At 41.5% G+C, this 11,848-nt stretch overlaps 1 long non-coding RNA gene across 1 annotated transcript in view; it reads right to left on the bottom strand.

Moving 5' to 3' along the window:
- LOC138979477 (uncharacterized) overlaps positions 1-11,848 on the bottom strand; it is a 98,075-nt gene that overhangs the window by 2,523 nt on the left and 83,704 nt on the right. The window lies entirely within an intron of this gene.

Below are 11,848 nucleotides of genomic sequence, written 5' to 3'. Positions count from 1 at the left end.
GCATCGCGAACTCACACACAGACACACACACAGACACAAGTCGTATATATATATGTTACAGGCATTAAGTGAAACCAGGCATTACGTGTAATGCCTGAAATGTTCAGGCATTACGTGTAATGCCTGAGACCACTAGGCATTACACGTAATGCCTAAAAATACCAGGCATTACACGTAATGCCTGAAATTTGACTCTCAAATTTACGCTTATTGCCTGAAGCAATTCAGGCAATACACATTACCTCTTGGATGACAGTGAGAACATATTTTTATGACAAAGTGTTGACAAAATGTCATGGTGTGGATATAGTAACTGACATTCAATCAAGTGAGCTTTGAAATGAATGCACATTTTATTGTGCGATTATGAGTGATGGTTCGTAATGCAAAATAATGTATTTCTGACATAGTGTTCACCACAGTTTGAATTTCACGTAAGACTGAGTGCATGTCACAATGGAAAGCCGAGGTCCAATATTTCGAGTCGAGTTTTCACCAGTTGCTTATTCGTCACCATGGAGGATAATGAAAAAGAACAATTGTTTACTCGACGTTTGTTTGAACATTATGAAAAGGACGGCAGAAAGTTGCTCCCGAGTGTACTTCAGAACAATCGAAGAAGTAAAAACTGCCTTCCAGAAAACGACAAAGTCACGTCCTGAATATCATCTCTTGGGAAAGAAAGTGATGTGCGTGTGGTGTTTGTCAAAAACAGATTTGAGTGTTGGTATTCAGCTCAACGTCTATCGTGAAACAATACTGAAACCGGGTTATCTCCAATGCTTTTCTCTGATAGAGTAATTGACACATAATTATAATGTCAAAGGGAGGTAACAACAAGTCGCGTAAGGCGAACTTACTACATTTTGTCAAGCTGTGGAACTCACAGAATGAAACTGAACGCACTGCAGTTTTTGACAATGACCGTAGCCCGCCGCTAGTGCAAAAGGCAGTGAAAGTGACGAGCCTGTTTAGCGCGGTAGCGGTTGCGCTGTGCTGCATAGCACGCTTTACTGTACCTCTCTTCGTTTTAATTTTCTGAGCGTGTTATTAATTCAAACATATCATATCTATATGTTTTTGGAATCAGGAACCGACAAGGAATAAAATGAAATTGTTTTTAAAATGATTTCGGAAATTTAATTGTAATCATAATTTTTATATTTTTAATTTTCAGAGCTTGTGTTCAATCCGAACATAACATATTCATATGTTTTTGGAATCAGAACATGATGAAGAATAAAATAAAAGTAATTTTGGATCGTTTTATAAAAAAATAATTACAATTTTCAGATTTTTAATGACAAAAGTCATTAATTAATTTTTAAGCCTCCATGCTGAAATGCAATACCAAAGTCCAGCCTTCGTCGAAGATTGCTTGGCCAAAATGTCAATCAATTTGATTTAAAAATGAAGGTGTGACAGTGCCGCCTCAACTTTTACAAAAAGCCGGATATGACGTCATAAAAGACATTTATCGAAAAAATTAAAAAAACGTCTGGGGATATCATACCCAGGAACTCTCATGTAAAATGTCATAAAGATCGGTCCAGTAGTTTACTCTGAATCGCTCTACACACACACACACACGCACAAACACAGACACACACACACACGCACACACGCACAGACACACTCACACAAACACACACACGCACACATACACACACACCATCACACACATACACACACACACACACACACACACAGACAGACACACACACATTACGACCCTCGTCTCGATTCCCCCCTCTATGTTTAAACATTTAGTCAAAACTTGACTAAATGTAAAAAAGGCTTAGTACACTGACTGTATCGTTCTTGCTGGAACAAAAACAGCTAATAAGAAAATTGTGTTGTGTTATCTCACATACCGGGGCTGTTAAATAAGCTACGATATCAAATTATTATTAATGTTCGCTTGAGAAACACTGTGTAAACGGGGTTTTTTTCTCATAAAGGAGATTTGTTATTATTATTCGACGTAAGTTGTTCACGATCTTTAGTAGTTTGAATGTAGCGCTCGGGTACATTGACATGCGGTTGTTGTTTTAGCAAGATGAATGCAATCTGGACCCTGTCCTACGTACGTGAATCCCACTTTACAAATCTTTGTGCGCAGAGTGTCAGAAGAAGAAGAAACGAGCGAGAGTCAAAGGTGTTGTTGCTCGACCGATTCTATCAAACAGGTTTCAGGCATTACGTGTAATGCCTGGTATTTTTAGGCATTACGTGTAATGCCTAGTGGTCACAGGCATTACGCGTAATGCCTGAACATTTCAGGCATTACGCGTAATGCCTGGTTTCACTTAACGCCTGTAACATATATATATAGATGATCAGAGGTTCAGCACCCATCACAAGTAAACTTGATCCCACCGCTGGTGTCATCGACCTGTAGGTATCACGTGATAAGTGCTGCATCAAGCAGAACATCCGCAGTTGATGCTGTCCAACCAACCTCATTAACGCAGGCGGGGACTAGAGTTCCTTCCCTCCCTTCTCTCACTGACAGCTGTAGCTGTCCCGTAGCTGTTGTTATGTGAATCTTTGATAGGCGATGTTCGGAAAAAAACCTCTGTCGGGTTTATATAATATATATATATACAGAGAGAGTTAATCCCGGAGTTCGTCTATTGTTTTCCCTCTAGCGCTGTATGGCTGTTGTTGTTGTTGTTGTGTGTGTGTGTGTGTGTGTGTGTGTGTGTGTGTGTGTGTGTGTGTGTGTGTGTGTGTAAGACTTTGTTGTGTCGTGTTGAGTTGTGTACTGTGTATGTCTGTACGTGTGTCTGTGTTGTCGTTGTCTCTGTTTGCGTGCGTGCGTGCGTGTGTGTGGAGCGATTACTGGAACATTACTGGACATTACTGAAACTTTTCATGGGAATTCTCCCAGATGATATCCCCCCACTTTAGTTTTCTCCACGCAATAAATGCCTTTATGGCGTTATTTCTGACATGAACAAAATAGTGTCGGCACTGTCGCGACCTCATTAAAATGTTGGTCAAACGCTCTTTGTCCGGACAATGGGATCGAATTTCATATTGAATGCTTAAGAAATAATTTAACGTACTTGTTACTTAACATTTTGCTACAAAATAAAATTGAAATAACAGGTTCAAACACGAGTGTGGTTTTTTTATGATTTCGTGAATCCAAAAATATCATGCTGTGTTTGAATTAAAAAATGTGTTCAAATAAAGAAAATCTGTGTTATAAAAATGAAATGCACTTTTCCCCTAATTTAACAAGACCGCCGACTCAACACTGTCTCGGTCGCAGGGTTACGGCATTGGGCAAGCCAGGACTTACTAATCTCGGTAATAGTTATATCGTCTTGTGTTCAGTTTCTATATTTTAGGCAGGCAGATTGACTAAACGTTTTGAAATCGAGTTGTACGACTTGTTTATAAAACTACAGAAGCTTTTAAAGACAAAATAGAAAACCCCATCATACTCACCCTATGACCCTCTACCTCCAAACGAATCAAAATGAGGAACTGACGGATAAATCATTTATCTGCTGCACACAATTCCCTCACTGATAAGATATTCAAGGGGGAGAATGGGAATTAATTACTCACGAGCTAATTAGTTCTCTTTGATTGCACCACAGAAGAAAAAAAATCACAATGGTCGTGCAAATCGCACGAGACGTGCTCCGAGACTGAACTGAAGAAGCAGACGACAGAAGCCAGCGGGATTCGCGCCATTTCTGCTATGTTGTCTGCAGCTGCAGCCACCTCGGCAGACGACACTGTCATTTTCAGACGACACTTTTTGCTTATGGGTGGAATGGAAAAGGTTGAGGGAGGGGGGAATTTTTCTGCTTGAAAAGGGAGATGTAGAGAGGGAAAAAACTAAGAAAGAGAAGAGAGCTAGGGTATTGGAGAAAACAATGTAAATTGTAAGAAGAGGGGTGGAAGGAAGGGAAACTGACTTGTGAGGCTCCAGCCTAATGTGCAATAACTAACAGACGGTGAAGTGGGGCTGGAATAAACTGTGTCTGTAATGTGAAAACAGTGTGTGTGTGTGTGTGTGTGTGTGTGTGTGTGTGTGTGTGTGTGCGTGCGTGCGTGCGTGCGTGTATATATATCGTATAATAGTGTGTGTGCGTGCGTGCGGGTGTGTGTGTAATTTGTGATGCACAGTAAGGCCAGAGCAAAGGAAAACACAGTGAAAGAGCATGCATCAAGAAGGAACAACCGACTGTGGACAAACGACTGAACAGAGATTATTTTGAATGGAATTCAAAGATGTACCTCGTAGAAAACCGAAGGGACGAGGTATTTTGTGTTTGGAAGGGGAATGTATTGAGGGAAGGGGAGGAGGGAGGAGAAAGAATGCCGCGCTGGAGATGGAACAGCCAGCAAGCAGCCACGAATCCCCAGCAATAATTCCGCAGCAGACGACAATTTGTGAGCACAATGCACCTCGGGAAATCCGATTAGGCTAATCCCGCAGGCAAGCACTGAAGTCCATGGTGACAGTTGGCATTTCTCTGGGAGAGCCAAACAGTGAAATCCATAGATTTGGTTCACTTCTTCGGGTTCAAGTTGATTTTGTCCAATATGCAAAATAAGCAGACGTCGGGTTGGAAAAGTTGCAGACGGCAGGTTCATTTCTTTGTTGGTGGGGAGGTTTGAAAAAATGTTTTTCAACTGTGAGTACATGAAACAGACTGTCGTCACAGTCAATTGCGTATTTGTCAAGTTTTTTATTTTTTATTTGATAGAGGCTCAAGTCAACCGATAGACCTGACGTCATCATAGTTTGTTGGCATAAGTCAAAGGGTGAGGACTGCAATCTTCAAGTAAAGGCTTTTAGAGGCGTGTATCTAAGGAACACTATTATTTGACAACCGAATGATACTTGTAGAAACAGAAATTAACCTTCAATCTGTCCGGAACAGAAAAACAAATGGTAGAAGCATGGTTACTGTCACTTCTGTTTTGGATGATTTTTTTTTATCCTACATACGTGAGAGAGACCACCCATGAGATAACAATATCGTTCAATTCACACGTGGTGATATCATGTAAATGAGGTCGTGTCAAACTAGTCTGGCAGGGGCCTGATTTTCCCATGCTCATGATGCCAAAGTCACCGAGACAACGTACGTCATTCTGGAAACACTTTAGCGCTTGCTGTTTCCTATGGAAGAATGTTTAGAACTAACACATCAAACTATTGGTCAATCGGTGTCCGAAGTCTATAAACGTCGTCATAACCTGCTCCGGCCGAGCTTGCAGATACATACAACCAATTTCTCTATCTCGTATAGTTATGATCTTGTAGAATATAGATTACACTATATCTATCACATTAAAACGAGGCAATAATATAAATTGTTATCTCTATAGAAAAAAAGGATTAAATTAAATTAAAATGAATGAATAAATAAATTAAATAAAACATCCGATAATGGTCATCTGCAGCGCTGATATACACGCGTGTCTGCTGTTTGGAAATGCATGTTCCCTGTGTTCCTTGCATGGGCTCTGCAAATGCAATGGCGTTTTTAACTTAGTTTGACTGTTTCTTGTCGAAGAGAGACTAATTTCTGTGAGAGCAAGAACTCGTAAACACACACACACACACACACACACACACACACACTCCCGCACGCACCTACACACACACACACACGGGTTTAAAGAGTGGCTAACAGCATGACTCGTAATTCAATCTATCTGACCTTTAAGCAAAAGGAGCGAAGGACATTTACAGATAAAAGTACCCTGCAGCACGGACTGCTATAGTGTTATATGGACACCATGACACCTATAAGTGACACATTCGTCAGTCCAGCTTCAGATTAGTTTCCTTCCCATTTTTACATTCACATTTAGTCAAATTTTGACTAAATGTTTTAACATAGAAGGGCAATCGAGACAAGGGAGGTAGGTGTATATGTTACAGGCATTAAGTGAAACCAGGCATTACGCGTAATGCCTGAAATGTTAAGGCATTACGCGTAATGCCTGTGACCACTAGGCATTACACGTAATGCCTAAAAATACCAGGCATTACGTGTAATGCCTGAAAATCATTGTCAGGCATTACACGTAATGCCTGAAACCTCTTACAGGCATTAAGTGAAACCAGGCATTATGTGTAATGCCTGAATATCGTTTGATAGAATCGGTCGAACAACAACACCTTTGACTCACGCTCGTTTTTATATTTAGTCAAGTTTTGTTTCTTCTTCTGACACTCTGCGCACAAAGATTGGTAAACTGGGGTTCACGTAGGACAGGGTCCAGATTGAATTCATCTTGCTAAAACAACAACAACATGTCAATGTACCCGAGCGCTACATTCAAACTACTAAAGATCGTGAACAACTTACGTCGAATAATAATAACAAATCTTCCTTATGAGAAAAAAAATACCGTTTACACAGTGTGTCTCAAGCGAACATTAATAATAATTTGATATCGTAGCTTTCAACAGCCCCGGTATGTGAGATAACACAACGCAATTTTCTTATTAGCTGTTTTTGTTCTAGCAAGAACGATACAGTCAGTATACTTAGCCTTTTTTTGTTACCTCCCTGTGACATTATAATTATGTGTCAATTACTCTATCAGAGACAGCATTGGAGATAACCCGGTTTCAGTATTGTTTCACGATAGACGTAGAGCTGAATACCAACACTCAAATCTGTTTTTGACAAACACCACACATCACTTACTTTCCCAAGAGATGATACTCATGACGTGACTTTGTCGTTTTCTGGAAGGCAGCTTTTACTTCTTCGATTGTTCTGAAGTACACAGCTTTCGGGAGCAACTTTCTGCCGTCCTTTTCATAATGTTCAAACAAACGTCGAGTAAACAATTGTTCTTTTTCATTATCCTCCATGGTGACGAATAAGCAACTGGTGAAAACTCGACTGGAAATATTGGACCTCGGCTTTCCATTGTGACATGCACTCACACTTACGTGAAATTCAAACTGTGGTGAACACTATGTCAGAAATACATTATTTTGCATTGCGAACCATCACTCATAATCGCAAAATTAAAATGTGCATTCATTTCAAAGCTCACTTGATTGAATGTCAGTTACTATATTCACACCATGACATTTTGTCAACACTTTGTCCTTAAAAAATGTTCTCACCGTCATCCAAAAGGTAATGTGTATTGCTTCAGGCAATAAGCGTAATTTTGAGAGTCATATATCAGGCATTACGTGTAATGCCTGGTATTTTTAGGCATTACGTGTAATGCCTAGTGGTCACAGGCATTACGCGTAATGCCTGAACATTTCAGGCATTACGCGTAATGCCTGGTTTCACTTAATGCCTGTAACATATATATGTGTGTGCGTGTGTGCGTGTGTGTGTGTGTGTGTGTGTGTGTGTGTGTACGTGTGTGTGTGTGTGTGTGTGTGTGTACGTGTGTGTGTGTTTGTGTGTGTGTGTGTGGGTGTGTGTGTTTGTGTGGTACGTGCGTACGTGCGTGTGTGCGAGCGTGTGTGCGTGTGTGTGATAACTACTGGACCGATCTTCATGAAACTTTTCATACAAATTCGTCCAGATGACACCCCGAGACGTTTGTAATTTTTTTTATTGACGTTTCGGTAAAACTCTTCGATGACGTCATATCCGGCTTTTTGTGAAATTTCAGACTGTCACGTCCTAATTTTTCGATCAAATTGATTGAAATTTTTGGTCAAGCAATCGTCGACAAAGCCCGGACTATGGGATTGACCTTTTAGCAATCGATCTACAAATAATTTCACCTTATTTTTTTTTATCATTTCTAGAATCCAAAAAATTAAATATGCTGAATTTGGATTAAAACCAAGATCACAAAGTTAAAAAGAAGAAAGAAAAGTGCGCTTTCCTGTAAAGCGCTTTACGCTACTGCACAATACTGGCTTGTCACTTAAAGCGATCAGCGGGCCGGTACGCTTTTCACGTGAATGTTTCAGCGCTTTCTTGGCCGCGGGGTATCGACAAAGCTATTCTCTTCGTGAAATGCAGTGCGTTCAGCTTCATTCTGTGAGTTCGACAGATTGACTATAATTTAATGTATTGAATTTTGCTTCACGCGACTTGTTTTTCTCTGGTTCACTCCGGTCAAGTGTTAGCCTTGAGGCTTACGCGTCTGTTGAGGTCAACGGCATCAGTGGACTGACCTGGCCGGCCTCAATCTGCAGGCTGGAACTTCGGACCTCATCGATTTAGGACAATGCTACTTCACGCGTGGATTCGGGAAGGGTCAGTACAGCTGATGGGGTCTATGTCGACCAAAAGAGTGGGATTCCCTGTAGGTGGAGTTCCTGAAGGTGGATTCCCTGTTTACAGGGAATACCACAGGGTGTGGTTCCTGTAGCGTTTCGCTGATATCGCTGAAAGTCACGTGATGCTTAGCGACATCGGTAGAATTTGATGTTTTGTTTATATCTTCTTTTTTTCCTTAAAAATTTGAGTATGGTTTGCAAGTTTTATTGAAAAACTCCAACCTGTGGGATTCCCTGTATACAGGGAATGCCCCTACAGGAACTCCACCTACAGGGAATCCCACTCTTTTGGTCGACATAGACCCCATCAGCGTCAGTACAGGCATGACTGAGCCGCTAGACATGGCTGCCTTCGCAAAGGACGTGACGTGAGGGGTCAGTTGAGGGCTATTATATGCGCTATACAACTCGCGTGCATGCAGGAGCGATAAGACGAACTGAATTGGGGGGCTCAATGCCTATATTGGACATGACATTCGACACCACCCTCCTCGCTGTACCCCTTGCCGTCCCCACGCCCCCTCTCCTCTCTCTCCTTCCCCCCAGAAGAACAATCATCTCAAAGATACTGAAAAGACCGTTTTGTAGAAGTTTTCTAGTGAATTAAACCTTAACAAGTCATAGAGACATCCGTTGTGATTTATGGGGCTGTCACACTATAACGTATAGCAGTAACTTATGCCGACTTATGAGAATTTTCATCGAAACGCTGGAGGTTTGGTATAAGTAGCATACGTTAAAAGCACGCTGGTATAAGCTGGCATAAGCTGGCATAAGCTGGCTTACGTTGTTGTACGCTGAGGCCGAAATTGTTTTTTGAACATGTTCAAAATTTGTAGACGTATGCTGACGTGCCCTTCACACGTTAGGCATACGCTAGACATACGCTACGAATACGTTACAGGTAGTTTACTCATACGTCGAGATACGTTGAGATACGTCGACAGCTAACTTATCAATAACCTATTAGTAACTTAATCAAGACATACTTTCAATGAAAAAATTGAAAATGCTCTTTCACTATGCTAAATAAATCAATCATTATAAATACAGGAACGGTTTCGTTGTGAAAACTCTTCTGGCCCTTTCAACTGGAGGGATTCATTTCAAAGTCCTAATTTCTTTCATTGTCACTTTCTTTTCTATTGTTGGCGGTGACCCATTCATCTAGCAAACAATACCCGCAGGGAATTAGAATCTGTGTAAATGCAAAAATGTCCCAATCACGGCGTAATCATTATAACACTGATTTTTAAGGGTATTCTTGCATGGTGTACATTGGCATCATTCCAAACCCTAAATCGAACTGGAGCGATTTGAGACATGTGCGTGTGTTTGCTTTTGGGAGGTCAGCATACCTTTAACTTCTTCTGAGACAGCAAATAACTAAATGCAGTTGGTTTTACAACATGCCAGTTTCTTTCTCAAAATAAATCGATAGCATTCGACTCATCACAAATGAGGCAGCGGACAGAGTGCAAATTGAGCTACCAGCTTATCACGCATGCATTTTATTGTTCAGCTGCTGATCCTCACGCGGATTCCCACGCCAATCTCTCCATCGATTCCCTCACCTATTAAGTCGTGTGTTGATTTTCCTCAGACGGGCAGATTAGCCTAGAGTTGCTAAGACGTGAGCCTTCCACGTGTACGGTTCGTGGTTCGAATCCTGATGGGTTAAAGATGTTTGTTTGTTTGCTTAACGCCCAGCCGACCACGAAGGTATGGGTTAAAGAGAGGAGATTGGTTCGATCTCCCAGCCCAACTTATGCGCTTGAACCTTATGTGTATACACGCAAAGCATAGACCAACTGCGCACGGAACATATCCAGTAACTTACAGGGTGACCCCCAAAAAAGAGTACCCAAACAAAACGTCATAAATTGAACAAAAATAAAGCAATCTTCATAAAATGTATTTACACACACAAGTAGCCTCTGCATGATTTCAACAAAAAATGTTAGCGTTCTAGCTTGTCTTTCAGGAAAGTTATGCTCATTCTACAGAACATGCTCCAAATGGCCTCCCCCGGATTTAAATCCCCCAGATTTCTATCTTTGGGGGTTCCTGAAAGACAACGTCTACAGGAACAGCCCACAGACAATCGCAGAACTCAAGTGAGCCATCACAACAACCATTCGCGGAATCTCGCAACAGGAGTGTGTGCGGGTGATTGATAACTTTGCGCGGCGAGTTCAAGTTTGCCTGAATCGGCGCGGAGGCCATTTGGAGCATGTTCTGTAGAATGAGCATAACTTTCCTGAAAGACAAGCTAGAACGCTAAAATGTTCTGTGCAAATCATGCAGAGGCTACTTGTGTGTGTAAATAAATTTTATGAAGATTGCTTTATTTTTGTTCAATTTATGACGTTTTGTTTGGGTACTCTTTTTTTTGGGTCACCCTGTATGCCAGAGTTCGGTGGGTTACGGAAACACGAAAATACCTAGCATGCATCTCCCGAAAACTGGGTATGGCTGCCTAAATGGCGAAGAAAAACTGTCATATTCGTAAAATCTAACTCGTTTGAACGCGACTGATTGACTGACTAATTAGTTTGTACGTCCTCTTAGGACCATTTGGCTTATCTCGGGACAGGTAGAGTTAATATGCTGTGTGAATTGTGTACGTAGGAGTTGCAGCCCTTGAACGCAGGAGGATGTATCGATGTTCGCCGCTCAGATCTCTCCTGCCTTCCTCCCTGTCCACTGTTTGATGAGCTGTCCCATTCACTCCCCCGTATTGATCCGTTCTCTGATTTACTGACCACTACAAGTGCTCGATCCTGCACCAAATAAATTGCATTTCAGTGAATATGTCTTTCTTGTCGTGTCCCGCAACGATCAGGTAACCCCTTGCAGGTCTGTTCAGGATTTTGTGCGGAATGAGAATGTCTACACGTGGACACATACCAAAACTAAACAGTCTCGATTTTTCTTCTGCAATGATTTTTTTTCTGAATTAAGTTTGGAGATATACAGATGTCAGTCTCTCTCTCTCTCTCTCTCTCTCTCTCTCTCTCTCTCTCTCTCTCTCTCTCTCTCTCTCTCTCTCTCTCTCTCTCTCTCTCTCTCTCGGATTTTATTGGTTTGCCTAAATATGTTTTCTTATTTCAGATGTTTGTTTTGCGTGTTAAGTTTAGGTTTGTTTGTTTGTTTTACTATTTATGGGATTTCATTTCAGTGTTTTAAGCAGATTAGCAAGGATTAGCTAGCTGTAAGACAGAATCTTATGAACCTAACGCTACTAGCCTTGGGTCAGAAAGTGTTCCAGTTCGAAGTATGCAAGTTCAAATTCATTCTCCCTTCCCGTCCCCAGCAACATCTTCCTCCCATCTTCCTACTCTCTCTACCTCTCCCTCCTCCCTCTCCCCTCCCATGAAATTCAAGTTTTACGCCCTCACGGTAAAGCCATTAGGGGCATGTTCCCGGGTTTTAACCCGACTTTAGATGAGATACACAAGTGTATGCGTGTTTAGGTGGTATCAGCCATCTGCACTTATGGCAGAATGACCGAGGTATTTTACGTGCCACTGTGGTGACACGGGGGTGGGAGATGGATACCGTCTCTGGGTCTGCACATAAGGTTGACCTGTG

Source organism: Littorina saxatilis, linkage group LG1, assembly GCF_037325665.1.
Source record: "Littorina saxatilis isolate snail1 linkage group LG1, US_GU_Lsax_2.0, whole genome shotgun sequence".
NCBI lineage: Eukaryota > Metazoa > Mollusca > Gastropoda > Littorinimorpha > Littorinidae > Littorina > Littorina saxatilis.
The sequence above is the reverse complement of the archived record's forward strand: the minus strand, read 5'-3'. Positions and strand labels throughout refer to the sequence as shown.